An 8177-nucleotide genomic window follows, 5' to 3' on the forward strand; every position below is an offset into this window, starting at 1 on the left:
TCACACTCTCACACACACCCTCGCTCTCTCTCTCTCTCACACACACACACACTCACGGACTATATTATACTCATACTACACAGTACACGCACACACACACCTATATATACATAGCCCGATCTATATACACATACATACATACAGTTTACAGTAAATACAAGTGCAGAGAAACTATAGAGACTGCATGCCAGCACACACACACATATACACTCACTCTCACACACAATCTAGTTAATATTTAAACGCCAGACACACGGATATATATACATACATAATACATAAACTACACACGCCCAACAGACGTATATATACATACACAAATATACACCCACACACTCACCAACACATTATAGCGACATGTTGCTTATTATAAAGTACTTAGCCTTGATTCCAAATGCTGCTCCGACCAAATATTAAAACTGGGTTTCTTTTATGCCATTTACGTGTCCAAAATTTGGCAGGAATATTAGTTTTTTACTCCGTTCGTTTGTCTGTTTTGGACCGTTTCAAGCCAATATATCGTTGTTGGCCATTTTTGTAATTCAACTACACCGAGTGTGTGTGTGAATGTATGGTGCGCTGAGAGGAATCATAAGAGGGGAAACGAGCAGGAAAGCCAGTATTCTTACTACAACTCGGCACCTCTCTCTCTTGGCTTCACCAAACCACTCCTGTTCTCTCCGTTTTATCTAACAAATAACCAACTCGCGCCTCACTCTGTTCTTCCTCTTTCCCTCTCTCTCTCTCTTTCTCTTCCCATTTATCTTTTACTCTCTTTGCCATTCACCAGTTCACAAACTCTCTCTCTCTCTCATTCTCTTCCCGGTTCTCTTTTACTCTCTTTGTCATTCATCAAATCACTCTCTCCTACGCCCTCTTTCTTTCTCTCTCTCTTTCTCTTCCCGTTCTCTTTTACTCTCTTTGTCAGTCATCAAATCACTCTCTCCTATGCCCTCTTTCTTTCTCTCTCTCTTTCTCTTCCCGGTTCTCTTTTACTCTCTTTGTCATTCATCAAATCACTCTCTCTCTCTCTCATTCTCTTCCCATTTCTCTTTTACTCTCTTTGTCATTCATCAAATCACTCTCTCCTACGCCCTCATTCTTTCTCTCTCCCTCTCTGCATTCACCTAGTCACTCTCTCCCTCCTACTCTCATTCTGCAAACAACTCACTTCCTTCGCACTATTTTATCTATTCTCCCTCTCTCACTCTTCCTTTTCCTTTTCTTTCACTGTACACATTTCCTCTCTCTCTCTCTCTCTCCATTTATCGTTTCTCTTTCTCTTCCTCTCTCACCCTCACTTCTTCCTTTAACACTTGCTCTCACTAATTTCCTCACCTTTTCTTCCTCACTCTCTTCTCATCTAATACTTTCACTCACTTTCTTCCCTCTCAATGCCTTCATCACTATTCTCTCTGTTCCTATAACTCACGCTATTTTATTCTCTTTTTCTCCCTTCCTCTGCATCATCCCCTTCTCTCCATCCTCAATGTATTTCACATCCCTTCTTCCTATAAACTGGAGTTTTAGGCTGTTTGGCTGCTACACATCTTCTGGCCATCTTTTCACTTTTTCAAACACGTTTCTTCACTGACCACCGACCACTTTGGCAGTTTCCCTAATTTCTCTCTTTCTCTCTCTCTCGCTCTAGCTTTCTCTCTTTCACTATGTTTTCTCCTAGTCTTTATCTGCCTCTTCCTCTCTCTTTCTCCCCCCTCTCTCTCTCTCTCTAGCTTTCTCTCTTTCACTATGTCTTCTAGTCTTTATCTGCCTCTTCCTCTCTCTTTCTCCCCCCTCTCTCTCTCTCTAGCTTTCTCTCTTTCACTATGTCTTCTAGTCTTTATCTGCCTCTTCCTCTCTCTTTCTCCCCCCTCTCTCTCTCTTTCTTTCTTTCTTTCTTCTCTCAGCGCTCTCATAACTCTCCCTCAATCTACATCTTTATCCATTATTCTTGCCTGAGAGAAAGTTTTAAATCTTCATCGCCAATATTCTTCAATTCCTCGACATGTGACCTTTCTGGTTTCTTGCTTCCATCTTCTGTTGGTGCCTCGTTCTTCTCGCGTATCCGATCCAGTCGACATCTGATCTCAGAGCCGTCCCAGCATTTGACCACCTGGTCTTTCATATAGTCACACTGTATCTGCAGAAGAATTATGTAATACACATTTTCTTTACATGGTAGGGAACTATATTTAAACGAGATTTTACTGCAAGTGTCCATCTACAGGTTTCCTCTTCTCCGTATAGTAAAAAAGAACGTTAGAAACGGTAAAAATGGTGGGGAACCAACATGGAAGTTTTGTCCCGCTGCTCTCAGACTCGGAATATCGGCATCTTTCGAATGTTGCATTTACATGTACAATAATGAAAAGATCGTTTAAATGTCTGACTTTGGCACATATCCGCTAAGGTGGGGCTGCGATATAATCGAATGAAGTGAACCTAATACAGCACTGGCATGGACATACCTACTTAATTGTGTCCCTCCCCCATCGACTTTGTTTCCTCATAACTTTAAGAAAAATACGCATTGTTTAATGAAATTTTCGACAAATACTTGTCAGATGATGTAGATTCCGATTATATCGGAATTTAATGTGAAGAAATAAAGACTGGTCGATGCGCTCACATATGTACTCAGACATCGCATAATATACCTTCAAAATTTTGTTTCATTTTGTAGATATATATGTCATGTGTCAATATATATATGTATGCGTGCCTATCAATGTTGTTGTTGGCTTTTTTTTTTTTTTGCATTAAATTCTCATATAATTGTAATCTACACAATCTGAACAGTATGTGTAGAAAAATTCATTTACATATACACATTTTTCTGAAAGTTATGAGGAAACAAAGTCGGTGGGGGAAGTACTTGTGAAGGTATGCCAATGTATGGACCCTCAGCCCACGAGAGATAACCGATAGAGATTCGAACAACAGCGAAATCTGAATTCAGTATCTTTTATGTTTTTACTTGTTTCAGCCATGCTGGGGCACCACTTGGAGGAAGAATTTTTAATCGAATAAATCGACTCCAGTAATTATTTTAATACCTGGAACCTATTCTATTGGTCTCTTTTACCGAACCGCCAAGTAGCGGGTCGTAAACACACCAACACCGGTTTCAAGCGGTCGTAGGGGACAAGGACACACACACATATATACATATATCGGCTTTAATAAACAGTATAGATAGATAGATAGATAGATAGATAGATAGATAGATAGATAGATAGATAGATAGATAGATAGATAGATAGATAGATAGATAGATAGACAGACAGATAGATAGATAGACAGATAGATAGATAGACAGATAGATAGACAGATAGATAGATAGATAGATAGATAGATAGATAGATAGATAGATAGATAGATAGATAGATACACGACAGGCTTCTTTCAGTTTCCGTCTGCCAAATTCACTTACAAGGCTTTGGTCGGCCCGAGGCTGTAACACAAGACACTTGCCGAAAATGTCACTCAATGGGACACCAGAACCCGGTACCATGTAGTCGGGAAGCAAGCTTCTTACCACACAGCCGCGCCTACTGCACCTACTAGGTGCAGGCGTATGTCTTGTATGTCAACATATGAGATCAAATACTATGAGACATTTGTAGTCTGCTGAGCTTACTCTTTTTGTTCTCTCATCTTCTTTCTACCCCCATCTTCCGATTTCTTTATTTCGGTCAATAAAACATTTGTTAAGGTCGCTCGTTCTGCTAGAAAAAAAACCTCTAAAGTGTCTTTAATAAGGAAGGACACATTGGACAACATAATCCTAGATATATTGAACACGAGATAATCCGACTAGAATAGCTTTGATAATATGACTGGTTGGTCTCTATAATGAGCTGTCCTAGGGCGAAACAGCATCAACGATTTTATTTTCATCTGTCTTAGAAACTGTAGGTTTTTTCAAATTCAATCTCAAATGTTGTTAAAGGCAGTCCTGGTTGAGCTGATCTATGACCAAACGCATTCCAGCCATGACCATCCCATATTTGAGCATATCTAGGACAAGTGTATGTCTGTCTAGACTGGAAGTGAACTGTGTCTCAGCTGTTTATTGGAGTGTGTGTGTGTGTGGCACACAGTGTGTCTGTGTATCTCCATAATGGAGTGTGTATGTGTGCGGTGTGCGTGTGTGTCTATGCTGTGTATGTGTAGACATTTTGGAACCAAAGCACACACACACACATACCCCAACACCCCGCCACTCCACCGGCACCTGTTTCTGAAGTCCTAATTGCAATAAAGCGAGAGTGCCATGGATGCTGAGTCTGACGTGACCGGGGACGACAGAAAGTGTGTGGTTGGGGGTGGGCAGGGGAGAGAACCGAAAGAGAGGAGAAGGTTTGGAAGGGAAGGGAAGGGAAAAGGAGAGGGGGAAATAAAAGGAAAGTTGAGGAGAGGAAGAAATAAAGAAGTTGCACAACAGAAAACGAGAAAGAAAGAAAGAAAGAAAGCTAAATAGAAGGAAAGAAGGTGGATAAGGAAAAGAGAAAGAGAGAGAGAGAGAAGCGATGAAAGAAGTTGGTTTTTAGTGTTGATGGTTTAGAAGGAATAAATTGGGTGAGTGACTCTTTAAGAATTCCCCCCTCGTGGGGTGGCTGGTAGAAAATTGATAGCAAACTGTTTGGGTGCTTGGCTGTCTGCGTGAGTATATATATCAGTTCATTTATTTGTTTATAAAGTTAGTGGGTGGATACACGAACACACACACACACACACATATACACACATACATACATACACACACACGCATACACATACATACATATATAGATGTGGTTGTCTGTGTTTTTCCCCACCACCACCATCATCGTCGCTTGACGACCGATGCTGGTGTGTTTACGTCCCCGTAACTTAGCGGTTCGGTACAAGGGACTGATAGAATAAGTACTAGGCTTACAAAGAATAAGTCCTGGGGTCGATTTGTTCGACTAAAGGCGGTGCTCCAGCATGGCCACAGTCAGATGAATGAAACAAATAAAAGAGTAATATATATGTATATGTGTGTGTGTATATATGTATGTATGTATGTATGTATGTATGTATGTATGTATGTATGTATGTATATATATATATATATATGTATACATATATATGTATATGTATGTATGTATATAAATATACATCTATATATGAGGAAGATACCTATGGCTCTGGATGATTGTATGTGTGTGTGTGTGTGTGTTTTAGTGGCAATGGTTGTGGTGGGCGCATTGTAGTAAGACCAACCACTCCTCCTCATAAACGTTGAACCCATTATTGTTGTTCCTTTTACTCTGTCTGTCTTTTGCTTTGATCCACCCACGAAAAGAGAGAAGGAAAAAAACACAAAGAGAGAGAGAGAGAGAGAGAGAAAGAAAGTGAGACAGAGAGAGGAAAAGAGGGTGTAGATGGAGCCAGCATTTGAGGTGTTGATACGATGAGTGGTTGAACAGTTGATAGTTGTTGTGTAGGTGGACACAGTGTGTGTCTGTCACCACATGTATTCAATCGTGTGTACGCATGTGTGCGTGTCTGTAGCAACATGTATTCGTCCATGTGTGTTTGTATCAGGTGTCCCAACACAATCACAGTCCACAAGAGTGGCGCAGGAGTGGCTGTGTGGTAAGTAGCTTGCTAACCAACCACATGGTTCCGGGTTCAGTCCCACTGCCTGGCATCTTGGGCAAGTGTCTTCTTCTATAGCCCCAGGCCGACCAATGCCTTGTGAGTGGACTTGGTAGATGGAAACTGAAAGAAGCCTGTCGTATATATGTGTATATATATATATATATATATATATATATATAATATATATATATATATGTATGTGTGTGTATGTGTTTGTGTGTCTGTGTTTGTCTCCCTAGCATTGCTTGACAACCGATGCTGGTGTGTTTACGTCCCCGTAACTTAGCGGTTCGGCAAAAGAGACCGATAGAATAAGTACTGGGTTTACAAATAATAAGTCCCAGGGTTGATTTGCTCGACTAAAGGCGGTGCTCCAGCATGGCCGCAGTCAAATGACTGAAACCAGTAAAAGAGTAAAGAGAGTAAGACAATATAGGAAGAATATGTTGATGTATACTCGTGTGGTCTTTGCATAATTCTTGATGCAAAATCAAGTGTTGAAACAGATATTGTTATATTTGGATGAGGGTCAGTTTGCCAATAAACTCACACACTATTTATTTGATCTTCACTTTAGACTAGGGAGAAGAGGAGAGAGGAAAAACAGTCATTGAAAGAGGTGACAAAAAAATCTGACAAATAAACTGCTAATAATAAATATAAAATTGGAACATTATATTACTCTTTTACTCTTTTACTCTTTTACTTGTTTCAGTCATTTGACTGTGGCCATGCTGGAGCACCGCCTTTAATCGAGCAACTCGAACCTGGGACTTATTCTTTTGTAAGCCTAGTACTTATTCTATCGATCTCTTTTGCCGAACCGCTAAGCAACGGGGACATAAATACACCAGCATCGGTTGTCAAGCAATGCTAGGGGGACAAACACACATATATATATATACATATATACAACAGGCTTCTTTCAGTTTCCGTCTACCAAATCCACTCACAAGGCTTTGGTCGGCCCGAGGCTATAGTACAAGACACTTGCCCAAGGTGTCACGCAGTGGGACTGAACCCGGAACCATGTGGTTGGTAAACAAGCTACTTACCACACAGCCACTCCTACGCCTATTATATTATTCAAAATGTATAGTATTAAATATCCATTACAGCTTATCTTACTAATTGATTTCATGTAAAGAATACAATGGAGTGTTAGGTAACAAACCGATTATACAACTTTACACTCATCAGAGTAATCAGATATGGAGGGGAATATGGTGACTGCTCTCAATTGTTGAAGGTGGATTAGTACAACTGGTCAGTGGCTGCTGTGAAAATTCTGTTGTATTGTGCAGAACTTCTTGGTCCTCTGTCATCTCCTTTGTAAGGTTCAGCATTTTGAGACTGGTCTTCAATACTTTGTCTCATATCTTCCTTGGTCTTTTTCTTTCACAACTTTGAGTGATTGGCACTTCTTTATACAACTGTCTTCATTGATCAGAAACATCCCTCCATACATATCTATCTACCTATCTATCTATCTATCTATCTATCTATCTATCTATCTATCTATCTATCTATCTATCTATCTATCTATCTATCTATTTATCTTTCTATCTATCTATCTATCTATCTATCTATCTATCTATCTATCTATCTATTTATCTATCTACCTATCTATCTATCTATCTATCTACCTATATCTATCTATCTTTCTTTCTATCTATCTACCTATATCTATCTATCTATCTTTCTATCTATCTATCTATATATATATATATATATATCTACCTATCTATCTATCTATATATATTTACCTATCTATATATATCTACCTATCTATCTATCTATCTAATATATCTATCTATCTAATCTATCTATCTATCTATCTATCTATCTATATATATATATATATTATATATCGATCCATCCATCCATCTATCAAGTACAAGACTTACAAGAATGAGTCCTGGGATCAATTTCTTTGACTAAAACGGTGGTGCTTCAGCATAGCCACAGTCAAAGGACTGAATGAAACAAGTGAAAGAATAAAAGAATGTGTGTGAGTGTGTGTAAGTGGTTGTGTTTGTGTGTGTGCATGTCTGTGTGTGTATACGAGCGGTACAGAAAAGTTCCTGAATACAAGAGGAGCAGTTAACTATGATTTTATTCAACTCTCAGATTCGCACACTTATGCAAACCACAGAACATACTTTAATCAATGAAACATATTTATATATATCTTAGCTTAGATTTTCTTGGGGCAGGCAAGAGTGGAGCAGCCTTGAGTGTAACCAGCTGAAACTATAAAGATGATCTGGAACTCAACTGAGGATAGGAAATTCCAAATGACCTATCCTTGTTTTTCCTGTCCTTTTTTGTATTGTCTAACTGTCCAGATGTTTTGTTGTTGTCTGGTAAGTAGTTTGCTTACCAACCACATGGTTCCAGGTTCAGTCCCACTGCGTGGCACCTTGGGCAAGTGTCTTCTACTATAGCCTCGGACCGACCAAAGCCTTGTGAGTGGATTTGGATGATGGAAACTGAAAGAAGCCTGTCATATATATGTATATAAATATATAGATATATGTATGTGT

General features: G+C 39.3%; 1 protein-coding gene across 3 annotated transcripts in view; it reads right to left on the bottom strand.

Moving 5' to 3' along the window:
• The window catches only part of LOC115221506 (E3 ubiquitin-protein ligase CBL-B), a 123251-nt gene extending 122565 nt beyond the window's left edge, over nt 1-686 (bottom strand). For all 3 annotated transcript variants that reach the window (XM_029791705.2, XM_029791706.2, XM_029791704.2), the window contains exon 1: nt 1-686. This exon is cut by the window's left edge and continues 1026 nt beyond it. The gene's annotated coding sequence lies outside the window, so the exon portion shown is untranslated.
• Between the last annotated feature and the right edge of the window lie 7491 nt (nt 687-8177).

Source organism: Octopus sinensis, linkage group LG18, assembly GCF_006345805.1.
Source record: "Octopus sinensis linkage group LG18, ASM634580v1, whole genome shotgun sequence".
In the NCBI taxonomy this organism is placed as follows: Eukaryota; Metazoa; Mollusca; class Cephalopoda; order Octopoda; family Octopodidae; genus Octopus; species Octopus sinensis.